The sequence below is a fragment of the Bactrocera dorsalis genome, chromosome 5 (genome assembly GCF_023373825.1).
Source record: "Bactrocera dorsalis isolate Fly_Bdor chromosome 5, ASM2337382v1, whole genome shotgun sequence".
NCBI classification, from domain to species: domain Eukaryota; kingdom Metazoa; phylum Arthropoda; class Insecta; order Diptera; family Tephritidae; genus Bactrocera; species Bactrocera dorsalis.
The window spans coordinates 53,901,131-53,917,515 of record NC_064307.1 but is presented as its reverse complement, the minus strand read 5'-3'; the positions used below and the strand labels follow the sequence as shown (position 1 = coordinate 53,917,515).

General features: G+C 36.9%; 1 protein-coding gene across 4 annotated transcripts in view; it reads right to left on the bottom strand.

Moving 5' to 3' along the window:
* Nucleotides 1–16,385, bottom strand: part of LOC125778799 (uncharacterized) — a 209,016-nt gene that overhangs the window by 151,786 nt on the left and 40,845 nt on the right. The gene's annotated exons all lie outside the window — the stretch shown is intronic.

The following is a 16,385-nucleotide window of genomic DNA, read 5'->3' as shown; positions in this document are numbered from 1 at the left end:
TTTTGCGGAAATATCGTTTAAATTTAGTTGAAATAAAAGATTTTTCGTTTTGTTTATAACCTTCTTTGTTCGTTTGTATTACTGAAATACAATTTTTTTGGTTTTGAAACCTTTACTTTCCAAATACGTTGACGGAAAAACGTTTCAAACGCCATCCTACTATATGTTATGCATAGTGGAATAACGTGTTAACATCCATTTAATTTTGGATATAAAACGTTTTTCCATTTAAAGAGTTTAATTTCGTTTTTATACCCTGAACAGGGTATATTAACTTTGTCACGATGTTTGTAACACCCAGAAGGAAGCGTCGGAGACCCTATAAAGTATATGTATTTATATATAAATGATCAGTATGTTGAGCTGAGTCGATTTAGTCATGTCCGTCTGTCTGTCCGTCTGTCTGTATATATACAAGCTAGTCCCTCAGTTTTTAAGATATCGTTTTGAAATTTTGCAAACGTCAGTTTCTCTTATATATAGCTGCCATACAAACTGAACGATCGGAATAAAGTTCTTGTATGGAAAACTTTCGCATTTGACAAGATATATTCACGAAATTTGGTATAGAATATTTTCCAAGACAACAATGTAATATACGAAGAAATTGTTCCGATCGGATTACTATAGCATATAGCTGTCATACAAACTGAACGATCGGAATCAAGTTCTTGTAGGGAAAACTTTCACATTTGACAAGATATATTCACGAAATTTGGTATAGATTGTTTTTTAAGGCAACAATGTAATCTCCGAAGAAATTGTTCCGATCGGATTACTATAGCATATAGCTGCCATACATACTGAACGATCGGAATCAAGTTCTTGTAGGGAAAACTTTCACATTTGACAAGATATATTCACGAAATTTGGTACAGAATATTGTCCAAGACAACAATGTAATATACGAAGAAATTGTTCAGATCGGATTGCTATAGCATATAGCTTTCATACAAACTGAACACATAGTTACTAACAGAAATGCACCTGTGAAGGGTATTTAGCTTCGGTGCAACCGAAGTTAACGTTTTTTCTTGTTTTTTTATTAGTTTAACTATTTTATTAATTTTTTATTTCAATTTATTCATTCTAAATAGACAGATTTCTATTGAAAAAAATAAAAAAAAAATCCAAAATAGATAAAACTTTAAGCTTTAAACGTTTATTTCATTTCCTGAACATTTCTAAATCTGTCGCTTACAACGTTATTCGCGAACATGCTTTAATTGTCGCTTTTACTTAACAAAAATTCAATATTATTTTCATGCTGGAGTTGTTTCACATATAAAGTTTCCAGTCTTAATTCTTTATTAGTAAAATTTATATCTTCTTTAATTTTTGTTATTAAATTCGGTAATACAAAGGATTCATATACTTCCTTTTTATATTAGTATATGATCTGTTAAATACATTAATTTCCCAATTTTTAAATTTTATTAAAAAAGTTCATATTTGTTTAATACTTTGTCTGTTACAATTTTATATAATTTCTGATTGAAAATTTTTAAATATTAGTATGCCTGGTAGCACTTCATTTACAGATTGCTCATTACAAATTCTGAGCTTACAAGCTGCTTCTTCAAATTTTAATATATTTGTTAAACATTGATCTTTCTCTTTAATTAAATTTTTCGCCAGATTATCCTTAATTTCTACATTGTACATATTATTGTCTTCATCTACTAATACATTGTATTTGTCTAAAACTAATGATTTATTGTTTATATTTGGAAAGACATTCAATTTGGATTTGGGATAGGATGCTATTGGAATATTGGGGTATGAGGACGGTTATAATGATCGTGTTATCCTGGAAAAGTACTGCTGTTTTTTTATGTGGCAATGGCTTTCGAAATCGGTAATGAGATTTAGTTCTGTAGATGTCAGTATATCTGTTGGTATTATGCCTAATTTGCTTGAAAAAATTATCTGTCCAATGTCGTCTACGTGATTGCGTAAAAGCGATATATCGTTGTTAACCAGATATGTAGGTGTGTTTAATGAATTGAATGTCGTCTTCCAAAGTCTTAATCCTATTCTGCGCTGTTTCTTTAAGTTCGTTTATGAAATTACTGACAATAAGTTGCTGATTATTTATATGGTTCGTAACGTTGTTTATTTGTCAGGAAATAAGGTTGGTAAAGTATAATAAATTATTAATATTTTGTGCATCTGTTCTTTCGTTTTTATGCAATTGTGTAAGTACGTCGCTAATTTCTTTTTCGTCATCGCTGTCCATGGTACCTGCTATGTATTTTTTCTTCTTCACATTGTTTTATGTTGTTTTTGTGAACAATCCTGCTTGTTTTAGTTTTAACGGTGGTATTATAATTCTGCGCAACAATTTCCTTCCTAAATCTAGGTGATAACTTAGTTCCTAATCTTTTATCTATCTTAACAAAAATTTCATCTTCTTCAAAATATTGATTGGGTGGATTCAGGATTGCTTATCCTGAAGCTTTTTTTAGTTTCTTTTCTTTCCTCTTCTATTAGCCTGTGGTCGCTACTGACCTGTCTTCCGAAGAAGATTTCAATTGGTTTTTCCCCGTTGTTGAATGGATAGTGTAGTTATATTCTTTGAATGATTGTTCCAAAAGTTCTTGGAATACTCGTAATCTATATATATAAAAGAAAGTTGTTGTTAGTTACACTATTTATAACTCAAGAAAGGCTGAATCGATTTGGCTGAAAATTGGTGGGGAGGTAGCTTAGAACCAGGGTAAGGACATAGGATACTTTTTATCTCTTTATGTCAAAATTTAATACAACTCATAAATACAAAAATTATATTTCAAATCATAAGCATTTGTTCAAAATTCATGTTTGTAGGAATCATTTCAATATTTCATTTCTTCAAAAAAAAAAAAAAAAAAAAACAATAAAAACAACCTTACATCTTCGTCTATATAAATATGTATGTATGTAAAAATGAATCGCCGAAATGTATGTACGCTCATAACTTTAATACGACTGAACGAAATTTGATAATTCTTTTTTTTAAATATTCGTTTAGGTTCAGGGATTATTCGAATAATTGCCGGAAATCCCCTAAAAACATTCCTTTTCTTTTTCTCATACAAACGAATGAATGTTTGTTCGTTAGTAACGCTAAGAGAACGGCTGAACCAATATTGATGAAATTTTAAGAGGTTGTTCGTTGTGGATTAAGGAAGGTTTAGAAATAAAAACATTTTATACTTTTCATGAAAAGTCGGCAAATTGGATAATTCCAAAAAGTAACTTTTTTCCAAAAACATTTTTTTTCAATTTCTGTTTAGTTTTTCAATATTTTGATTTGGAAATTATTTGAATAGTTCCGTCTCGATCGCTTGCTTTTTTATTCCGGCTATTCAAGAGAAAAATTATTACTATTACGATTTACGATGCTTTACGACAGGTTGTGAATTGAACAATTGAAAGTTATTCAGTGAAAACTTTACGTGTGAAAGATCCAGTATTATATGAAGTGGTGGAAAGCAATATGGTTCATGGAGTATGCGGACACTACAATCCCTTTTCGGTTTATATGTCTAACAATAAATGCACGAAACACTATCCGCTTGCTTTTCTTTCGGAATCGCAAACTGGAAATGATGGATATCCACTCCATCGTCGTAGCTCATCAGACGACCATACAACTTAGAGTAGTGAATATCGAAGTTGACAACATATGGATCGTACTATATTCTCCACTGTTGTCTAATTCACATTCTAAACTCATATCAATGTTTAGTATTGCAGTTTGGTGTAATCTATAAAATACGTTTGTAAGTACGTCACCGAGGGAAGCAACATGGCGCTTAATGGTCTTAAACGATACGGTCCATACGTGAACTGCACTAATGCGCTTTGAAGGGTATTTACTTTTGCAATTCATGAACGGTTTCCGATTGTTGCGTGTCTCGCAGTTAATATGGAGATTGGCCAAAGAGTTTATTTCAGCCCAGAGAATACATTACAGCCGGTGGTAACACCGCCAACAACAAAACTAACATTGACGAGTTTTTTTCTCAACTTTCGTCAGTGATCCGCTTACGAGAACATTGCTCTATTTGAAAATACCTTGCATTCATGGAATGCATCGTCGAAGAAATAGTTACGCTGAAAGCAAGACCGAACAGTAGATGGACATTCAGGTGTATTCTCAACTAATGCATTAGGATGAATTTACACAACCCACCCAAAAAACGATGATTGCTTCTACCTTCGGTTGCTACTGATTAATGTACGCGGCGTATTGCGTACTGTGAATGGTATGGTGTGTGCAATTACAATTGCTGGAACACGATAATCAGTGGAAACAAATGATGGACGATGCGATAGCTACTTCGAATGCCACTGAAGTTCCCACACTTTTCGCGATAATCATTTCACCATATCAGCCTTTAAATCCGCGTCAATTATGAGATACGAACAAAAATGACATTGTCGAAGACATTTTACATCGTATTCGCTAAAAATTGGAAATGGGTCAATTCCGGTTGATGCTTCCGGTGGTTTGATATCAATTCCATCTGCGGTTTATCAATTCACGAAAGATGAACTCATCACCAATCTTCGGACATTGGCCAAATTATCTTAACTATGATTCCTTAAATGCACGCGCAATATTAACTGCCAAAAAATACAGATGTTCTTGACTTAAACTGGAAGATTCAAAGTCAAATTCCGAAAGACTTGCGCTCATACAAATCGACCGATCGTCTTGCCATTGAAGACGTCGCCGTGAATTATCCAGTGGAGTTTCTAAATTCTTTGGAGAGGCTTGGTATGCCACCGCATCATTTGCGTCTCAAAGTTTGATCTGTCGTTATTATGTTTTGCAATCTGCAAGCGCCGAAACTATGTAATGGAACCCGACTGATTGTGACGCAGCTATCGAATACAAAGGGCTGAATGCTTGATTCAACGAATTTCTTTGAGTTCCAACGATTTGCCATTTCAGTTTCCAGCGAAAATTGCATTTGAGATGACACTCAACAGGACACAAGGATAGTCGCATAGTGTGTGCAATAAGTTTGGAAATTCTATGTTTTTCACACGGCCAGATATACGTGGCGTGCACACGAGTTGGAAAGCAATCTTTTCTGTACACCGGAACAGAAACCAAAAAATTTTGTTTATCAAGCTGCGTTACATTGAAAAAAAAAATGAAATGATAAATTCAACTTTCTTTTCATTTCAAAACACATAATTTCACGCAGGACAACGGCTGCGGGGCCAGCTAGTAAAGTCAATAAAAACAAAATAGGCATTTTGAATTAATTGGCGCCCAACGTGAGGCTGTGTTTAAGCAAAGTAGTTTGTCGGTGTCGGTTAAAAACGAGAAACTACAATCAACCAGCTGCCACAAACAATCAGGATTATGCCGCTGAAAGTCGATCGAATCAAGGACCAGCCAGCAACTGCGATGAACCAGCTATCGTAAACGAGCAGCAGCTATTCCATTGGCCAGGACAGGAGGAAGATCGAAGCAGCCGGCAATCATGAATTTAATGTAAGTTGAGAAACTCGAATTTCAATTTTGGAATCAATGATCTAAACATTGAAGGTACCTCTTGTTAAAAAATAAAATATATTAAGAAAGTGAAATTTAAACTCTAATAGTTTACGGTGCACCCGGTATTTATTTCGTGGAAATAGTAATAACTTTTTCAATGATTAATTGTGAGAGTATTGGTTAAACGGTATATGAATAGGCCAACCGTCAACTTAATTGACTTAGTCTCTAGCTTTGAAAATTTTAAAATATCAGAAGAAGAAGAAGTCAAAATGAACGAAACCCAGCTTACACAGATAGTGAACCCGGCAGTCACTGCTGCTTTAGGGGGCAGAGGCGGGAGTTTGAGAATAGGCTTAAGGTCATGCAGGACCAAATTGATAACTTATCCCAAAAAACCACTATAACGACTTACGAAAAAATTAAGATAGTAGCGGGTAGAACCTGCGAAGAATCGCTGGACGTTGTAAAGTCTCTACCCGAATTTTCCGGTCAAACCGAAGGTTATGTGTCCTGGCCTGAGGCGGCACATAACGCATATGAGATTTTTAAGGACTACGATGGTAGCTCACGGCACTACCAAGCCGTTACCATTATAATAAATAAAATTCGAGGCGCTGCCGATGCGCTTTTATCGTCATTTAGCACTGTCTTAACGCTATTATAGCGCGCTTAGATTTCACTTACTCCGATAAGCGGCCGATCTACTTAGTCGAGCAGGAATTGTCGACGTTGAGGCAGGGCTCTTCCACTGTGCTCGAATTTTATGATGAGGTTGAGAAAAAACTCTCCTTACTTGCTAATAAAACCAAAATGTCTCATGAAGAAAGTATTGCAGGCGCAATTAACGAGAAATATAGGGCCAACGCTCTTAGAGTGTTCATTTCTGGGTTAAGGAAGCCCCTTTGCGATATTCTCTTCGCATCGCAACCTAGTGACTTGCCATCCGCCCTGGCACTCGCTCAGGAAGTCGATGCGAATCATGAACGTTACATTTTCGCAGCAAGCTTTGCAAATAGAGCATCAGATGTGACCAAAAAAGCAGTGAGCAGCCAAAGGGGAAAAGATAACAATAATCAAAACATGCTAAATAGAACGAATTCGGATAATCAGAAAAATCCTCATTTCGTAAGGCAGCACCGGGGTGATAACCAAAATAATGGCCAATACCGCCAACAAAATTTTCAGCAGAACCGTCAAACAGGATATCGGAACTCTCAGCCGCGACAGGAACCAATGGATGTGGATCCTTCATATTCTCACCTATGGCAATTTAAAAGTAACGTAAGAGACGACGGTGGTCAAAAGCGTCAGGCAGCGTCGGACCGTCGAACAGGACCAAAACTGCAAAGGGTAAACAATTTGAAGGAAGATCGAAATACCGAGTTAAGCTCAGACTCTTACGAGAAGTTATCTGAGCCAGTTGTTGAGGACCTAGAGGCAGAAGAAGTGAATTTTTTAGGGGTAAGTCCCTCCTGCCCTGGATTTCTAAGTCACTAGGTGGGCGGGAGGTAAAGTTTCTTGTCGACACGGGTGCCTCCAAAAACTACATCAGGCCTCTAGAGGGCCTAAAAGGAGTGAAGCCTGTTGATAAGGAATTCACGGTGAAATCCATTCATGGATTCACCAATATTGGAAAAAAATGCAAGGTACACTTGTTTGGAGTGGTATCTGAATTTTTCGTCCCGCCAAATCTAACTCTCTTTGATGGAATAGTAGGTTTGGACTTGCTGAATAAGTTTCAAGCAAATATTAATTTGGAAAACAAAATTATCAAATACAACTCTGGTAAGGAAATTATTCATTTTCTCCAGGGTCAAGATGTTAGTCATCTCCAGCTCCATACCGAGTCAGTCCCGGTGAGCATAAAAGGGGAATTTAATGGTATGTTAGAGCGCGTTTCAGGAGTTTTTGCTGACCCAAACGAGAAACTACCATACAACACTAATATTGTGGCCACAATCCGTACTAGGGATAATGACCCGACTTACGCAAAGTTCTACCCATACCCAATGGGAGTCGCTGATTTTGTAAAAACAGAAATAGAGGATCTCCTCCAAAATGCTATTATCCGACGTTCGCGGTCGCCATACAACAATCCTATTTGGGTGGTAGACCAAAAGGGTTTCGATGAGAACGGAGTTAAAAGGAAAAGATTAGTAATTGATTTCCGAAAACTGAACGAGAAAACCATTGAAGACTCATATCCCATACCAAACGTAGGGGTAATATTATCAAACTTGGGAAAAGCCCAGCTCTTCACGACCTTGGACCTTAAGTCGAAGTTTCATCAAATTGAGCTCCCCGAACGTGATCGTGAAAAAACCGCTTTCTCTTTGTGTAATGGGAAGTACGAATTCTGCCGTCTTTCCTTTGGCCTTAAGAATGCACCTGGCATTTTTCAGAGAGCAATAGACGACGTTCTTAGGGAACACATTGGCAAGAACTGCTTTGTTTATATTGATGATGTGATAATTTTTTCACAAAATAAGGAAGACCACTTGAAACACGTAGAGGCTATTTTAGTGAGTTTGCTTGAAGCAAATATGAGGGAGCATTGAGAGGTGTTAGGTCCTTTTTAGGAATGGCTGGGTATTACAGATGCTTCGTTGGTGACTATGCAAAAATTGCTAAACCAATAACTAGTATCCTTAGGGGCGAATTTGGTAAAGTGTCGGCCTCTCAATCAAAAAAAAATTGAAAAATCATTTGACCAGGAACAAGTGAATGCATTTAATAAATTGAAGAGTATACTAACATCAGAAGATGTTATGTTAGCCTATCTGGACTTTAGAAAGGCTTTCGACTTAACCACTGATGCTTCTTCACACGCCCTAGGTGCGGTCCTTTCTCAAGGGGGGAACCCTTGACAAAAAGGAAGAACACTTTGCAACAAACGAGCGAGAGCTTCTGGCAATCGTATGGGCTCTTAAAACCCTTACTCATTATTTGTACGGCGTTAGGGAATTAAACATTTACACAGATCATCAACCCCTAACCTTCGCAGTGTCTGATCGTAACCCGAATGCAAAAATAAAGCGATGGAAAGCTTTCATTGAAGGATATAATGCCAAACTGCACTATAAACCAGGAAAAGATAATTTAGTAGCTGATGCTTTATCACGCCAGTTTATAAACGCACTAGATCCAGAACCTGAATCGGATCCTGCCACTATTCATAGCGAACAGTCTCTTACTTATACGGTACCAGTAAATGTCTATAAAAACCAACTAATTTTGGAATCTGGCTTACATCCGGCCAAAGGGACATTTGTTATTTTTGGAAATAAGTTACGCCATTTTCTCACGTTTCCTGATAATGAGAGTTTGTTTAAAATGCTATCAGAAGTGGTAAAATCCGACGTCTTCAACGGCATTCACTGCGAGCTACCTCTGCTGGCGCAAATCCAAAACTGGCTAGGGAGTACTTTCCCAAATACAAGATTCCGTCACACAACTAAATTTGTCACGGACATTTTTGATCCTAACGAACAAATTGAAATAATTACACAAGAACATAATAGAGCCCATCATGCCTCTCAAGAAAATGTTAAACAAATTCTTGAAGATTATTTTTTTCCGAGAATGGAGAAAAAAGCTAAGGAGGTGGCGTCGAATTGTAAAGTCTGCATTAAAGCTAAATATGTCAGACATCCAGTAAAGCATCCCATAAGAAAAACAACCATTCCATCTTTTCCCGGAGAATTTCTCCATATTGACATATTCTGTATTAATGCCACATATTTCTTTACTTGTGTGGACAAGCTATCCAAGTTTTCATTAGTGTAACCAATCCCTTCACGAACCATAATCGATATTAAGCCGCGTATTCTGCAACTGGTCAATATGTTCGCAGGAACCAAAATTATTTTCTGCGATAATGAAAAATCATTAAACTCAAATACAATAAGATCGTGCCTTAGAGACCTTTTCGACATTGAAATTGTGAATGCTCCTCCTCTGCATAGTACTTCTAATGGGCAGGTGGCCACAATTCAATACAATAAGAGCATTCACTCCGTAACTGGCGAAAAACCCTTGGATGTTTTTCATTCCCGGGTAGGTGGGACAGAAGCAAAAAATGAGGTAGAAAAGGCTCAAGAAGCAATGTTAAGAACTCATAACAAAAACAGGATAGCGAGAACATTTGCCGTTGGAGAAACAGTCCACATTAAGTCAAATAGACGGTTGGGAAACAAACTTACCCCCTTATATGTGGAGGGCATAGTCCAGGAGGACCTGGGTTCTACGGTCAGGGTTAAAGGTAGAATAGTTCATAAAGATGATCTCCGATAGTCGAATAAAATAGTCTTACGATCTTCTTTGCTTCTGTCATTCCTTCTCTTTTTAGACCTCTGCTCTTTATGCTTAGCTTGACTTCGACCTCCACAGTTTGTAAGATTGTGGATTACTCACACTCAGACTACTTACCAATTACGAATGGTGACGTGGTTTTATGGGACTCGTACGATTACATCAGACATACGACAAATCTGACTGCCTACGCTGAATTGACCATTGACACTCGCTCAGCGCTAAAATTGTACCCAAAAAGCCGCATGACGAAACTGATGAATGCTGACCTGGACCGAATCGACAAGCTTCTTCGGACAGTAATGGGACCGACAAGACATTCACGTAGCCTAAACATCTTGGGAACTGCTCTTAAGGTTGTGGCAGGCACGCCGGACTTCGACGATTTTCAGAAAGTAACTTTAGAGCTTGATAGGCTTAGGGACAATAACAATCGCCAAGTAGCAATAAACTCAAAGTTCCAGGAACAGATTACCGATTTAACCAATACAGTAAATGAAATTTTAAGAATAAAAAAACTAGAACAGATAGATACCGAACACCTTTACGAAATTCTTTTGGCCCGAAATAGGGCTATTATTACAGACCTAGATAACATTATCTTATCAATCGCCTTAGCACAGTTGGGATTATTAAACCCAATAATTTTTGATAATATTGAAATTGATTCAATCTTGAAGACCGAGTCTCTCAACAACTTAACTGTAACTGATTTGTTATTAGTCTCTAAGTTTAAAGTATTTCATGATAATAACCTTTTTCACTTCCTAGTTAAGTATCCTAGACCTAAGCTTATGTGTATCGCCCTTGGGCGACTCGGATAAATATAACTGGACACGATAACATAATGAGCTTACCTTACTTGCGGCACCGGGCGCTGGTAAATCGCCAGCTGATGGAACAGCTAACCGATGGGTATGAAAAAGGATTGGCAACGACGTCAATAATTCTCATGGTAATAATAATTATCGCTGTGCTTTTTTCCATAATAACATTCTATAAAAAGCTGAAGCGACAGGCTGCAATAGTAAGAGTAGTAGAAAACATCACTCAGGTGTCAAGAGAAAGGTCCGAGGACGTCCCTCACTTAGGAGGGGAAGAGTAATCACGCGACGCAAGAATGTAATTGAAGGAGCCCCAAAATATTGCGCGTGGCCTGAGTCAGCAACAAGTAGCGCACTCAGAATCATGAACGGAAATAATAAGTTTTAAGTTGCATCCAAAAGTTGCGCGTTATATGTTCGAAGCGTTCCTCTTCTGTTTTGCTAAAAATATGTGTTCTCCTTATATATCATCTAATGCGCGTTGGAAAATAGATGGCGCATTTTTTAGGCCAAATGGTAGTCGAGTAAATTCGTACTTCCCATTGTTGATAGAGAATACAGTTTTTTCTATATCTGATTTTTTTAGTGGAATCTGGTGAAAACCACTTTTAAGGTCGAGAACTGAGAAGAAATTGCTGTTACCTAGTTGAGAAATTACTTTTGTAATTTCCGGAATGGAGTATCTGTCCGCTATCGTTACTTTGTTTAATTTCCTATACTCAATGACCATACGGTATTGTTTATTTCCTGCCTCGTCTGGCTTCTTTGGTACAATCCACACTGGGGAGTTGTACGGTGATCTAGATGGTCTAATTATACCTCGCTTAAAAGATTTTCTACCTGAGATTCCACTTCCTGTTTCAATGCTGCAGAATATGGATAGAATTTTGTGTAAACGGGGGAATCGGATGTTGTCCGAATTTGTCCGACAACTTTTTTTGTATAAATTAGCTTTTCGTCGGGTTCGGAAAAAAGTTTTGGGTATTTATTTACGATGTTTTCCATGTTCTGCATTTGATTTTTTGAGAGATTTCCCTCATCTACATTAATTGCGTTCACTTGCTGTGAAGGGAGCTGTTTGAGGTGAACTTTAAAGCCGTTACTTAAAGTCATGTAATTTTCACCAGTGTGAATAATAGCTTTAAATTGCCGAAGGGTATTATTCCCTAGAATACCGTCAAATATTTGGAGAAGTGGCATTAGATAGAATTTAATTTTATCATTAAACTTAAAAAGTTGAACATAAGTACGTTCGCTGATTTCTAAATATCCGTCTTCCTGTGAAGCTTTGTCAATGTGAAATGTTCGTTGCTCTTTCCTTCGCTGTTGATTCGGAAATTGTTGTGGCCTCTTGCCAAAGTGCTCACTTCCTTGGGGTCTGTTCATATAGCTAACGCGACGAGAGTGTATGCTCGGGTCGACGCCCATGGGCTCTGGACGTGGCTACGGTTTCGGAGGTCTTGAGGGGTTATTATCGCATTGAAAATTGTTATATTGTTGTTGCCTTGGTTGCCAAGTTGTCCGCTGTGGTTGGGGTAAATGCGGTAGCTGGGAGTAAAATTTGTGCCTTTGTGGCTGTAGAAAATTCCTTCTTGGAGGTAAGGGTGGAGCCTGTACTGGTTTTGCATTGTACGCATGGTTCATACGAAAGTTTTGGTTCTGTAGTTTTAAACAGAGATGAAGAGCCTGCTGCAGGTCTGCCAGCTCTCGTATTCCTAATAGTTTAGGTAAATCGCCGTTAAGCCCTCTTATAAAAGTATCTAATGCTTTGTCTCTATATGCTTGCGTCAGCATGAGATTCGTTGCCCATATCGAGACAACCTAATTTATTTAGTATCAATGAAAGGTGGCTATACACCTGTTGATAGAAATCTGAAACTGTTCTATTTCCTTAGACCAATGTGGTCATTTGATATTCTAATGTTGACAAGTCGCGCTTGTCACCATAATGCATAATTAGACATTTGGAAATTGATGGCCAATCAAGTGGCGTATTGTATGCTTCTAATGCCGCATCGGCATTGCCTATTATCTTCCGTATTACGCTTAAAATTCCGTAATACTTCGGTGTCCCCTTTTGAGGTTCATATATAGCTAAAACTCGATCTACGCTTTTTTCCATGAGTTGAATTCTTCTGGATTGCCAGAGAATTCCTTTAGACATTTTACGATGTCAGGTATCCTATCCAATTCGCCTAAGTTGTTCGTATGTTCTATGTCTATTGTTTGGTCCGTAATGCCGGTTGTAATTGCATTTGGATGTAATGCCGCATGTACTGCTTGCGGTCCCTGTGTCTTTACTATGTCTGAAGCTATACTAGCTATGAGCCTGGACAGGTCGTCCAGGTTTAATTGTGTATTTTGAGATGTCTGAGGGGTATTAGGTGCCGAATTGGGAGGAAGGATTGGAGGACGGATTAAATTATTGGCGTTCGCCATTTGTATATTTTTAATATTCTCGGTATAATATTATTAATAAAATATTAATATTCTTGGTATAATATAATTCTTAAATTAATATCATGTCTAAGTATAGTATTATAGGCTGCTTCCACTTACAGGATTGTTGTTATTCTTGACTTTCTGCCACCTCCGTTGTTGTTGTGGTAGTTGCATGCAATACATCGATGTTTATGGCTGGACTGTATAGCTTTGGAAGTGCGTGCTCTTTTGCGGCTTTCTATGATGAGTTTTGGCGTGTTTATTAATAATTAATTATTAATTGATTAATGATGAAACTGCGTATTTCCTCGAGTGTTTGCAGATTTAGTTTCTTAAGCAATCTTTCGATATATTTTAGTTTTCACACATCGTTAGGTTTGTATTAGTGCTTTGTTCATTCTATCACCTGTGCATGCTTTTCTTCATTTGTTTGGTATTTGTTACACGTGTCGTTTTTAGTTTTGCTTTAAATTTTCATAACATATACGCGTTTTTATACACATTGTCATGGACTTCTTAATTTTCGCCGCCAGACGCTTAAATCTGCCAGATAACACTTTTGTGTGTCTTTTGCTTTTCACTTGTTTTACGCAAAATTCTTGCTTATTTTTTAATTAATGCAATGCTTTTTCTATTGTTGTAATGCTTTTTTCATATTTTTATTTGCCTTCTGTGGCGTTTTTTCCTTAATTCTGCTTTTCCTTTTAACTCTATGGCACAATGCATTTTGTTATATTATAATACGTTGTTTGTTTTTATTTTATTTTTAAAATTTAATTTTTTTTTCACCATAGCATAGTTGTTTTCATTAATTTAGACACTCACGAATATACGTTGTGTTTGTTTTTAAAAAAATTTAGCTTTTTCTTTTTTCACCTTAGAATACAGTAGAGGCCCGCTAATCCGAACACGGCCTAATCCGGATTCCACTGTAATCCGGACAGAGTTAAAAAATTCAAAATTTCTATTATGTCCATTGTAATCCGGACCGACATTCTCTATCCGTATTCTCTAATCCGGATCACATGTTTATTATTCACTACATTCGCTTCGCACTTTATTTCGCCACTTATGCGTGCGCTTTGTTTCATACTTGTGTGAATCCCCAATATTCTGGAAATTACTTCCTGATCAAACATGGGTGTCTGCTGTAGAAAGAAGTGCTCCAGGGAGAAAAACCTCTAAAGAGAGAGTAACATTTCTTGCTTGTGCAAACGGTGATGGCACACATAAATTTAAAATGGTGGTCATTGGATAAGCGGAAAATCCCAGAGCTTTTAAGAACTGTAGCGATCTTCCAGTTGAATATTGCTCGACAAAAAATGTCTGGATGACTTCAACTATTTCCGTAAAATGGTTTCACGAGTCGTTTGTCAAACAAGTAAAAGATTTTCAAGCGGAAAACAACCTAGATGGAAAAGCTATTTTACTAGTTGATAATGCTTCTTGTCACGCATCGGTTGCGCAGCTTACGAGCGATAATGGTAAAATTATAACCATATTTCTTCGACCTAACTACACAGCTCTTATCCAACCAATGGACCAAAACGCAATACGCTTAACCAAATTGTACTATCTCAAAAGCCTCTTGGTGCATATCCTGTCTTTGGAAGAAAATGATGTTTCCAAAGTTATTAAAAATCTCACAATAAAGAATGCTGTTTTTTTTTGCTTGCGAATTTTTGGGACAAGCTGTCGTCTGATATAGTAGCAAAATGTTGGCAAAAAATTCTTCTCTATTCAGGGAATAACGATATAGTTAATACCGAAAAAAATTCCGATGCCGACGAGGATCCAGATGATAGCATTTTTCTGTCTGTTCTCAAAGAAAGGACGTAACAGCGTGAAGATGCACAAGAGCTAACAGAAATCGGACCTTTGTTGCAGAGGATGGATAATAACAATCATCAACTGCCACAATCTGAAATTAGTGAATGGCTTATTGGAGATAACGACCATTTACCCCTCCATAGTGACGACGATTCCTCCGTTGAAGAAGTCGAAAACAATGAACCAAAAGCTAAACATGAAGACGCTATTAAAAGCTCCAGCACCTGTATACAATGGTCAGAGGAAAATAACGTTGAATCGGACAGTTTGTGTATTCTTAGAACAAAAAAGCGTTCACCAAACAAAATTAACCGATTTTTTCAATTAAATTTAGAATTTTATTACACCGCTTGATACATACAAATTTCTAACGTTTATTTTCAATGTATTGTTTTAAGTTTGTTTTTTGAAACATGTGTATTATTTGTTATAATAAACAAACAGAAATTTATAAATATTTTTTCTTAATACATCATAGTTCTGATATGTCTTTGCTAATCCGGATTCCCTTATATTCCGGATAGGGGTCGGTTTTAATTGATCCGGATTAGCGGGCCTCTACTGTAGTTGTTTTCACCGATTTAGACGCTCGCGAATAGAGCTGCCTAGCAACTAGTGCTTCCCGTTTGCTTTAGCTACTAGGGGGCCTTTATTTCTCGATTATTTATGACTTTTTAGCTCGGGCGCCAATTAAGCTTTTTAGTTATTAAAGAACCAAAAAAATATATTGTTTTAGCGGCGCTGCATTGGGGCAGTGTTACCGCGTAGCTTTATTGAGTAATTAGAACTGACACTTGCTTAACCAAAATTATAATATTTATGCTTAATTCTAACTTGAATAACTATAAGTGGCGTGATTCGCTTCCACGAATCTTATGCTGCACAACAGGTAGTGCAGACGCTGACCATGCACTTTCTGGTGCATTTCGGTCACACGTGCCGGAAGTTGTAAGTCGATGCTTGAGTAACAAGTGTTGTGTAAACTTATATGTACATATGTAGATATGCTATATTTGTATATATATGACATACTATCATAATATCCTAAAAAACTTAAAATACATATTATAATAATATTATACATATGTAAATTACATTTCATTTTAATATCATCTACATATCAGCGCATAATTACAGATGTACATATGAAAGTACAATTCAAATTCAAATCATGATATTATGGTTTATCAATAATATAATGTGCGCGCACTGTTCTATATTTTCATTCATATGTATGCATATGTGTATGACATTCCCACACAAATACTGCGTACACAAGCCTACTTATAAACAAAATAAAATAAATATGTCGCCCGCAAAAACTACAAATGTTGTTCTACAAAAACAACAATCGTCTAATATAGCATCAGCAGCATCACCAGTCACTATATAGTCGATGCCCAAATTTGTAGAAAAACACACAACAACAATATTTTCATTCATGAATGCAAGCGCACTTTCAACGGGCAAACTCG